Here is an 11,427-nt window from a genome sequence, read left to right on the forward strand (position 1 = left end):
GCAAAGCAACGAAAATATCTAGATACTTATGAGCGGAAATGTTAACATTCCCCGGATACTCCTTTATTCGCACGAGTATCTGCGTCGGCGTCAAACCTCTACTACCCACGCTCCCGTTCAAAGCCATCTCCAACTTCAACGCAATCGTTACAACCACGAAGAACCAACAAAACGAAAAAAAAAAATATACGACTTACTCCCAGCCAAATATGCTTCCGTCCAAAAATACGCGAAGAATCGTAGCCGTGAAGCAGGGACAGTAAATGCGTGATTTGTTATGCTTACTGAATCGCCGAGAAGGATTGGATCAATAATCCTCGGACACGAACCAAAACTCAGCTGACGAGCGTCTGGCCGGGTCACACCACTGAACATTCTAAACTAAGCCTAGAAGCCGGAGGGAAGCTAGCAACACGACCTTTCTGGCCGCTAGAAAGGGTTCCAGGCCGGTTTTGCTGTGCGTGGCAGCCTCGTCGAAGCGAAAGGGGATCCAGGCTGGTTACCGACCGTGGTGGATGTCGCCGAAGAGGTGGCAGCGCTTCGTGGAGGGTGCTGCGAGCACGGCTTTACGCTTGCGGCCAGCGCGGCGTCAGGCGTTCGTCCAGAGACACGAACCCGTAGCACGAACCGCTCGTGTTTTCGGCTTTCCGGGACGCTGCACGAGCCTGCGCGTCTCCATCTAGGCGTCGGCTGGGGGTTCGAACCGACGAACCCTTGGCTTGATAACAGTGCCACGCCATCCGTCGCTGGCAACGCATAAATTGCATGTGCCAGGCGTCAAGCGTTCATCAGCTAGCTACCTCGTTGATTCGATTGTTTTTCACATGTTTCTTCGTTGGAGGACGACCGTTTCTTTGTCGAGTTCGAGCTTAGGTGGTTTCTGTTCGGGTTAACGAGGTGTCTGCGAGTTGTGGGAGTTGAGTATGCCAACTGACCCTTCGGTATATCACGCGCGATTTTTGGCTCGAGTTTCTTTATATGTTGGCGACGTATGTAAATAATACGAGCCGTGGTCACAATATACGCTATCTTGAATTTATTAAATAATAATTAAATAATCGTTCCATTACTTGTGTAACATTTGTAAAGAATGGTCTGGAAAAAAAGCTGACGTTTCGAGAATTGGTATATTTAACGTAGGCCTTGAGATTTGTCTATTTAGAAGACGAAGTTTAGTATGTTCGCGGATATCGAATCTTCTTTCTATTTTAATGGAAGATTTACAGCTGCCGATCGTTCGCTTAGACCGATGAATATTTCGTAATATTTCGTTTTCTACTGTACGATACCAATTTCAAAATTTTGGGCACTCGAGAGATTTTCTACATATTGTTTTATTTACGAGTGAAAGATCACGATATTTACGAGCGCTAGTGTAATAGTAGAAAACAGATTTTGGTATTATTTGCATCTAATTCTTGTGGCAATTTCGAGTAAATCAGTTCTTGATGAACGCTATTAATCCTACCATACATAGCTACAGTTTGAGTAATAAGACGTTCTAAGGGTTCTCGTTGAAACGTTGACACTAACTTCGGTTTAGATAGACTAAGGGAACTTAATGATTTGCATAACTTACGACCAGTATAATTTTGCAATTTCATAGTGAATAGATGTATGAACTCTGTGAGAGAATAATGAAGGATGTTTAATACACGTTATCTGAACTTGCAATTTTGATTCTTTCTAATTACTTAGAAAAATTACAAACTTAGTAACATGCTTAATTAATATAATGACGAACGTGATTACGAAAGTACAATAAAATGATAAGTTGAGATATTTTTTAAATTTCTACTTATCATTTTAACATCCATTGATTAAAAATAAAAAACTAAAATTCTTCTTATCGAAAACTGTTCGTTATATTTCTATTTTAGCGTACGATATATATTCGCAATAATATTTCTACTGACGTATAATCCCAAGAATATATTTAACGATAATAAATTACGTATTAATTCATATTTTACTTCATATTTCTATCTTTATATCGTTACTTTAATCCATATTATTTTATTTTTCTCAAATTTAAGAAATTCGGTAATCAGAAAAACACAATCGCACCAGGGTTAATAATTTTACGTAAAAGTGACGATATTAGCAACAATATAAAACTGGCAAAGCCATCATACACGAATGACATAAAAATGATATTTCGTTTGAAACAATCGTACGAATTCCGTTTGCAATTTCGTTAGGTAAAATTCTATATTGTAATTAGGACGAGGAAAAACTTTTGGGCCATTGGGGCTGGACCGTAATAATTCTAATAATTACTAAGTTGCACAGTCGTGACCCCAGGGACGGGCATTTTTAAATGAAGTTTCCGCGGACGCTACATTTCGTAATTATAATCGTAATGTGACAGAGAATTACGACGAGACGCGGTTTCGTAATAGTCGCCAATGCTATCCGTGGATACAAACGAAGAAGCTTCCCAAAGTATTATCAAACGATCTACCGAGCTCTCTGAAGGAATTACAATTTTAAATGATTGAAAATTAACTCGATTTCAAAATGTCATCAATTAATATCTCTGTAATTAAAATACCATTCTATAAACAATTTAAAAAAACTTAAGAAATCGGAAACTTTATTTCTTCCCAAATTACGTGTAACGTTTTCAAAATGCTATGGATAAACGTTTTTGTGGTGAAAACATTTACAATACGTATAAATAATTGGAGGAAGCTTTCATCGAAAATATTCAAGAAATCGTCGAAATCAGAAACTTCGATCTTCGTCCTCCTGTTCAGATTAGTCAAACAATCGTTCGAAATCACTTTAGCGAATAGGAACCTGCCATTTATTTGATGTATTTTATGAAGTTTTTACGCTTCTCATCGCTACTCGGGTCACTCGACTCCAAGTGATTGAAAACCACTTTGTAATGCGAATCTATCATTTCGCTTGGCCTGGATTCTTTCGCAACAAGGATAGCGACTTTATCGTGCTTTTTCTGTGTGGTCTTCCCTTGCATCCAATGACATCCAACACGTACTAATCCATAACGCCACAAAGGGGGAAGTTTTCCACTTGCAACCAAAAAATCAACAACCAAGAAACACATTCCGCTCATTTTTATCGCTGGCGAATAGAAGTGAAACGGAGGAAGAAAAGAAAGAGTTCGCAAAATGAAACATCGAAGTAACATGGTATTTTCACGTGCCATTGAAGCGTCGAGTTTTATCGCGTAACTCGATTCACACGTCGTTCGTGCATCCTGTTTGGTAACTTGATCGCCCGACAGCCGTGCGAACTAAATCGTTAATCGCCTTTTTTGAAATCATAAAAAACGATCGACGTGGGGAACGTTTCTTCGACGACTTCGTAACGAGTCGCCGGCAATAATACGACAGGAATATAAAGTCGTCGTCCACGAGATCGAAACGTTTATCGGCGTGACCTAATATCGCGGCCCTCTGAAGGGAATGCATAACGAGCGGTACGTATCGCGGCGGTGGCACTGAACATGGTAGACGCATCGTCGACGATATCCGGCCAGTCCGTTGAATCGACACGGTTACGACCGTTACGAGGATATTTTATGGAGTATTTTTATCGGCGAGTCGCGAACCGAAGGGCTACGCCAGTAGTAACGACCGTGCGTGGTCAGACGATACGAACGACTGTCCGATGTAATCGGGAGACGTAGACTGTTTTTAATCTCGTGTTAATTTTTCGTTCGCTCCATTTGTATTTGCTAATACATTCTAGCAAATGAGATAGAGAGACGCAAGATAGGAATTTAAATTTATAACAGTTCATATTTTTGTAGGTTTTCTGATTTTAATGTCACTTGACGGTTAAAGAGGTGTATTTTAATATGAAATAGATGAAACGATAATTAAATCCAAGTGCACAAGGGATGGTCATGATAAATCAGCTTTTCACTTTTTATAGAAAAATAGTTTTACAACTCTCTTACATCGTCATTGAAATTGTTGACATTTTTGAACTTTTCAACTACTGGGTTACGTACACGGCAATTTTCATAAAGAATAGTTCTGTAAAAATACTTGCTCATAATGTTTCCACTTTTAGTTCAAATATACAGCGAACGAATCATAGAAAAATTAATTTGACAAAGGAAATTAATCGGGAGAATAATTTAACGCGCATCGAAGAAACTATCGTATTCGCTACAATTATCATAAGATACGAAGACCACATTCTAAACAACCTGCAACTCCTAAACCACATGAAATTTCAGCCGGGGAAAAAAGAAAATTCGAGTTAATCTTCTCCGGAAGCAGCTGCTGTACTATTAAACGAGCTACAATCCCATAGATAAAATTTTTAAGGCTAACAAAGAGAAAAGGAGAGGGTGACGTATAAAGTAGGAGGAAATTTACGGCGAAGCTGAACTGTGTGTCTCCTCCAAGAGCCGTAAAAGATCGTAGAATTAACGAGGTGCATTTATCACGGGGAAATTTTTCCAGGCGAGGCTCGTCGCGGGCAGAAATCGTGTGATACGCAGCAAACGGGGCTATTTAGAGAATACCATCAATCAATAGCGAGTGAAACGCGGGAAAAATTGATACCCGGATTCGTCACTGTTCCAGAATCAAACGGGAAATAGGAACGGGGTAGTGGGAACCGAGTTAAAAAAAGAAAGAAAGAAAAAAAGGAGAGAGAAGAGGAAAAAAAGAAAAACATGAATATGAATGATTATATACCCGGTGTGTGCCGGTTGAAGTTATTAATATTCCATTCAAAACCGTGGTTTCTATTCAGAACACTCTCTGGAAATTCAAATGAATCGAGTGAATTCTGATCCGCGGCCAGATTGCAGTTGGAAAGTGGACGACCATTACCGTCCATTCTATAAATTTGGATCGTCCTTTATGGTGGCTCGTTAAAACTAACGTAGTTACCGGCCGATCTCTGGGATTAAATCGGTCAAACAAGCTGGCCAGATGACTCGGAAAACGGCTCGGAAAACAAACGGAAGTGCTGAGCAACCTGCTAGCGACGATAACAGGTGAATTCTCTGCTTCTAACCTTTCGCCTCCCCCTCCCTCCGCCTCTCTCTCTCTCTCTTTCTCTCTCACTTTTTTTCTTCCTTTCGCGAACGAGCGAACAAATCTGGCTGATCGAGCAGTTGCTGCACTAGGTTTTCCGAATCGAGCATTTCTCCCAGCTTTTGTTTGTTTTAGGGCAACTTCGAATTGATATTTGCGATACGATGTAAAATTGTGTGTTCCGTCCAGGAAGATCCGACAAATGCTTTATTTCCGTTGCAACGTACAAGTATCTGCTAAATCGTGGATACAGCGTTACTAATTGGTAAAATAACATACACGGTATGATTAAAAACATAGTGGAATGTTTACAGCGCTTCTAACGGTCACTAAAACTAATAACAATTACAATTATTAACATGTGTCTACAACATAAATTTTCTACCGTCATACGCATACACATATCAACATTTCCATTTACGATCCAGTATAAGCAATATTTTTTTTTTACGTTCTACTTACGATCAATTTTTCTCAAGTGCTCTTTCAGCCATAATCATAAAGGATGTCAGAATAACATCAGAATGAATACAGGAATAAATAAACTTACTAGTTTAACAGTATTGATAAACGAACGTAATAAACAACGACAGAAGACGTAGAAAGATATCTTTTGAAATATTAAAACATTTATCGATGACCTGTTATCTTTTCCTTACAACGCCACTTATATCTTTTCTGTTTAATTTCTCGAATTTGATTCGCCGAATCTATCGGATTAATTTATCGAATTGAATTCGTCGATAACTTAAAAAAAAAATATTGAAATATTAAAATGTTTATCGATAATCTATTATCCTTTCGTTACAACGTCGCTTATATCTTGGAACATCATCGACCTTCGTTACTGATAACAAAGCAACTTCTTCGTCGAGTTGCATCACTGACTCTCTGCTCATCAATAACGCCTTAATTGCCTCGAACAAGTTGCGCCGTGAAAATAACATTAATTGCGGACTCGCATCGGGTCACTCGGACGCTCTTGCACCGTCAGCTTTAATCGGCAGACGGATGAGGCCGTCCTATTGGCGCAAACAATGCAGGAGGAGTATTTATTGCGGCGGCTAATACCGGTTTATTGGGATGTAAAATGAGGCGAGTCCGTGCTGACATGCTTGGTTTCCTCCTGTTCGAGCTCACCGGCGTCCGACGCATAATGGAACGCGCTTTGGCGTCCGTTATGAATAAAGGAACAACCATCGTCGATCGTTAACCGCGTATTACGTTTAAGATTGCCGCCAACCAACTGCTCGCTTAATCGTGCTCGAAGAATCGCGAGATTCCCGCGTGGCATTGGTAATTGACATTTGTGTCTGTGCTTTCTGACGTATGCCGATATTCAACGTGTTTTTTTATAGCTGTATGTTGTATGTTTGTATGTTGATATTTTTAATCCTGTTCCGATTCTAACAGTTTGTATGCCTCGGTGCTGCTTTCGTCGTTGTCGAAAAAATGACTTTTGATTGTTGAGGAAGTTGAGTGACGATTTTTTTTTCTTTCTTCTTATATTTCGGAAATTTTATAACGATGGAGAAATACGAGTTGATCCACAGAATCTTCAACTCTAGAAAATTCTATAAAAAAATTCTATCAATGAAGTGTCTTCGTACGAAGTGTATAGTTTAGACGTGACTCGCTGCGTCTTCTTATTTTTTTCTTTTTTTTGTTTATTAAGCAGGGGGTACTGAAGTTTTTATTATTATTATACAACTATTTACGTAGTTAAATGTTTAATGGCATGAAAAATTAAGGAAAAGAGAAACAAAAGTGAAAAAGTTCAATCTGTGTTTAAGAAAGCTTTACGTAATCTAATCACCCCTGAAATTCTAATTTATTTGCGAAATAATCTACTTTATCGCTTCGTAGAAATGCAAATTGCAGCGGCAGTGAAATCAGTAGGGGTTTTACTTGTTTACGCGAACGACGAATAAATTGTGGCCACCCTCTTAATTATTATTTGCGGCAGTGTTACGTGTAATAATACAGCGAGCGCATTAACGCGTTGATTCGGTTTCAAAACGGAACGCGACTGTTGTGTCGTAATGCGGACATGTTAAACGTATGCGGAGCAGCTGCACAAACGTGTGTCACAATTTATCAGCATAATTTTGATCGGTGGGTTTTGATAATTACGAAAAACGAGTAACAGAATTATCGTCCTCGTGTACAATTGTTAAATCTTTCGAGCAAATTGTGAGAGAAACGACAAAACTACGATATCGTACAAGTTTAACTTTTAAAACCAACTTTATGGATAGGAACAAAATCCTCGAAAAAGCAAGCAGCTTTAAATATACACACATTTAGATAGGATTTTACATTTGTCTGAATTTTGCAAAATTTAATTACTGGTATGCATATGCTGTTTTAGCAGATGATGTAGAAATTAAATAGATATGCAATATTATGAATATAATATTAAAAATGACAACGAGTCTTAAATGATTCGATGAAAAAATTAATTCATAATTAATACACCGTAGAGATACTTATATCAGTTTATATTTTTAATGAAATGGAACTTCCATACAGATTTGTTTCGTCCTATATATTTTCTCATATTATATATATTCTCTGTATTTTCGTACATAAAAATTCTCCATAAATGTCTGCAGTCTAATAATTTTAAATATCGTATTGCATTATTAATTATACGTAAAAGCGTAGCATTATAGAAGCTATATATACAATTGTACTTCTTTGAACTATTTCACATTGTAATAAAACACCCTAAATGAAATTGTTTTTTTTCTTTTTTGTAGAAAATGCAATCTGATGAATAAAGGTTATCTCGTGTGTTTCACTCGTTTCTCTCCTCCCCTAAAAAATCCTCTCCCTGAAAGCTATGTCGCAATTTAACAATTCAAGTTGTACTATAATTTACCAGAAAACCCGTATTCCGAGAAGATTGAATTATTACGTGATTTAAGGAGTAAACCGTGGAATAATCCGACAGTGGTGGCATCGAGTTTCTCGGAACAGAGCGACTTCAGTTGCACTTGTGTTCGCTAGATAGTGCCACCGATTGTTTTACAGCTTCAGAGAAGTTTCTCATATTCAGTGTTTAATTAATATACTTAACATCCTGATACACACTACACAATTCCTTACATCCCTATTGTCACATACAAAGGGTATACATTTTCAACCGTTAATATCAAACAGATATTAATAATTGTCTTACGTATAACAATATTTATAATGCGAAGCTTATAATCCTCTATTTTACTCTTCTCAGCTACGTTGTTAAAGGGTTAAATAAATAGAACTAAAGAAAGCCATTCCAATAAACAGAGCTTACATATAAATATATACATATAACTGTACTATGTTTCCAAAATAAATCAGCTTCCAAAAAAAAAAAAAAAAAAAAAAGGGAGAAAAAATCCGTAACTTACGAGGACCAACTACTACGTATCTCTACCAGCAGGCATCCATCTCACCGCAAGTAAATCACGGATCGTCATTGCCGGGATGCACGCGTCCGAAGGCTGTCAACGAAACATGGAAAAGAGGCTGACGCGAAGTTACAAGCGCGTGGACGCAAATGGGCTTCATTCCCCAGGCATGTCCTATCCCGTACTACACAGGCTAGCGGGCAGGTCGGCTCCACTGACTGCACGCATCGGCTATATCTATTTAGCGGCCGGCGATGTAGGACGAGCGACGTACGTATGTATATGAGTCAATTAGCATACAAAACAGTCGCATTTGCGTTGATATTAGAGCACGACTGTGCCGCGGCGAGAGTGCTAGCCGGCTTTATTAAGCGTATCTTTCAAAGCCACCGACGACGCTGTCGGTCCAGAGCCCGCAACCCCCGACCATCGATCCCTTCCCTTTTCCGCTGCCGCCGAACGGGCTCACCACTTCCGCTCCGCTCCGCTCGGGACCGTAAACTTATTCAGTCCAAGTGGAGCAGATACGGCGGCCAACGAGCGGGAATGCGACACGCGGACGTGTACGCGCGACATTGAAAGCCAACGAAGAGAAATTTTTAAGGCCCGTTTACGCCTCGAAACAGGATCAGAAGGACGATTTTGTCGTTCGTGTCACTCTGCGAATTACAGCATTTTTCCTGTCTTCTTTTTTTTAATTTTTTTCTTCGAAGCTTGCAATTTTTGGGAAAACGCGATGTAGTTCTACCGTAGATACACATGTACGTGAGATGGAAATTTTAAGCTACTCACGTGTTGGTTTTCCTTTTCGTGTTAATTCTAATTTTGTTTATTGACTATAATGGCCAAATAGGGCGAATGCGACCGTGTGAAAATCAACCACGAGAAACTTTTAAGGCTCGTTACGCCTCGAAACAGAGTCGACAGGATTACACTGCGGATTTTAGCTTCCTTTTTTCTTTCATTTTTTCCTTCGAAGTTTGCAGTTTTTGCAAAAAAAAATAAAAAACGCGATGTGTGTTTGTATTGTAAATCCGTGAGACCGAAATTTTAACCTACTCGCGTGTATTCCGTGTCGGTTTCTTTCCTGTTAATTCGTTCTAATTTTATTTATTGACCAGAATGACTGATATGAAGGAACGTTGTATCATTTGTCAGGTGATTTTATACTGATCGACTAATTAACATCGAGTGGCGTGAACGCGAATAAGGTTAAAGGATATTTTAAAGTATACACGTTGAGAGCTTGTCTTGTTGTTTGGAAATAGCAGGAACAATTTTATGATAACAATAGACGTAGTAGCTGTCGATCGCGTAAAATGCATTGTATGAACTATACCGTGTGTATTTTGTCACGTATTTACGAAGCGATTCTACAAATAAATTTCGCTTTTTTACAATTAATGGCTACATGTAAACATCTATAATATATCTGTATTTATTTATCGCTTTTCATTCGTTCGAACAATTTGTCCGACGTTGCTAAATATATCAAGAGGATCAATATTTAAAAATTGATGTAAACCAAATTAATAATATAACATATTGGTATAATTGATACAGTGTTAAAAATCGTTCGCTGAAACGAGAGCAAGATTGAAATATAAAAATTCAAAGATCGTAGCAAGATTAGTTTCGATTATACCGCGATTCTATATCGACTCGATGTAGTATCATAAACAAGTATAACGGTCGATTACCAAGCACACGAAGCAAGTAATTAGCGGCGGTGGAGCAACAAACAGTTAATTATAATTGAGCAAGGGAACATTCCGCGGTAACGTTCACGATTCTGATACCCGCAGTGCGTCAGGTTGCCGCGATAAACCGCTATCTTTTCTTCGCCGCAATCACGTACACAAAGGGGTGGCAATGGCGGTGGCTAGCGGGCCATTAAGTCGAGTTAGCGACGCCGGTACACGCCCTGAGGAATCAGGCGGGGACCTTGTTCCGGCATGTCTGATAAACGGAAGAACAACGGCTCGTCTGGCTGACTGGATGAGTGGCTGGCTGACTAGCGTGATTAGCTAAGTGATTGGAAACTCCACCCTACCCTAGCCTGCCCGTACCCATAACCCATTACGCGCGGAATCGACGGATCGACGATTCAACTTCTTACGAGGTCGCGTGAATCAAGAAGTCGCCGCCAACCTGGAATAATCTTATTCCTGCTCTTTGCTCTTTTCTCTGTCCATGGTATGGTGCAGATCAGTGTTTCTCAACCTAATAGTCAAATAATCCGTAGCTAACTTTCCATGCATTTTTAATTATTAGGTTAGAATTATAGGCTAAAATATTTATTCTCTAAGATGTGTTTTCTGTACTTTATTCCGCACTTTATTAAAGAAATGTCATTACTATACAGCGTATGTGTGTGTTACAGACGTGGCACGATTGAAGGAAGTATATTTTCCAGGAAGAATGTATTGGAACACTGTTTGAGTGGATACAAAGATTATTTACAAGCTTACTTATCAAGTATTAAGTTAGAGTTGTATTCTAAAATATTTATTCTCGACGAGTTTTCTGTATTTTCTTGAAAATGTTTCTCTATATCGCACGTGCGTCTCGAAAATGACACGATGTGAGTTCACGAAAAAATGGTTTCTTACGATTATTATAATCTTTTACGATTGCACAGATTTTTTACCTCGGAAGTCATAAATATTCCTTGATGTTATTATACTCAGAAAATTAGATAGATCTATCGATCAAATATACGACCTGAATGTTCGTAAGTTTTATATTGCTTATGGAACTAAAGAAAAATAGCCTACTGTCTTCGTATCGCGGCGCTGTTTGGTTTGCCATGGCGATGAGATGAATTCTTTTAAGAAGAATTAGGGACCGTGTGTGATCGATTGCAATCGTCAGAGCGATTTGTTTGTTGGATTCCTTGGGGGTAAAGAAGCTGACACGTGGCGCCGTGAATTGGATTGCCATGTTGCGGTCGATCGAACCGACTCACCGTGAAAATTCTTTAGGACGGATGGTGTTAATGA

The 11,427-nt window shown here is 38.9% G+C and overlaps 1 long non-coding RNA gene across 1 annotated transcript; it reads left to right on the plus strand.

Annotated features, from left to right (window-relative positions):
• The first annotated feature begins 218 nt into the window (after positions 1-218).
• LOC117206982 lies at positions 219-5,333 on the plus strand. The gene is made up of 3 exons (XR_004487454.1): positions 219-873; positions 4,569-4,987; positions 5,163-5,333. It is a non-coding gene; the product is annotated as an uncharacterized LOC117206982 (long non-coding RNA).
• Positions 5,334-11,427: the final 6,094 nt, after the last annotated feature.

Source organism: Bombus bifarius, unplaced genomic scaffold, assembly GCF_011952205.1.
Source record: "Bombus bifarius isolate JDL3187 unplaced genomic scaffold, Bbif_JDL3187 scf7180000008014, whole genome shotgun sequence".
Taxonomy (NCBI): Eukaryota; Metazoa; Arthropoda; class Insecta; order Hymenoptera; family Apidae; genus Bombus; species Bombus bifarius.